We start from the raw sequence: 429 nt of genomic DNA on the forward strand, positions 1-429 counted from the left end.
TGCTTTCTCACACTTTCATAAGCTTTTTAAAGTTATTTATTTAATAACCGTATTAGAAGAAGCATTTCATTACATCAGCATTGACATATTCAATAACAATTTTCTGAGCTAGGCTGCATCTCTTACAAAATTGGCTGTACATTTTTAGGTTTGCAGTTGAATTATTACAGTTATACAATGTTGAACTCAGTATAAACCCTATAAGGCATAAAACTGAATGGGGTTTTAGCCTTTAAAAAAGCTCTCCATTTCATTTTAAAATATACTGTTTCATACAGAAAAACTCATTTTGAATGCTACTAACACTTAGATGTTTGCACATGCATCTCTAATCTTTATTTATCTGATTATTACTAGTCATAATTGGTTGCACTTGGATCCTTGGTGCCTGTGTATGTCTATAAAGTCATTGGGTAGATTTCAATGGTA

This window comes from Nannospalax galili, unplaced genomic scaffold (assembly GCF_000622305.1).
Source record: "Nannospalax galili isolate Female #2095 unplaced genomic scaffold, S.galili_v1.0 scaffold233, whole genome shotgun sequence".
NCBI lineage: Eukaryota > Metazoa > Chordata > Mammalia > Rodentia > Spalacidae > Nannospalax > Nannospalax galili.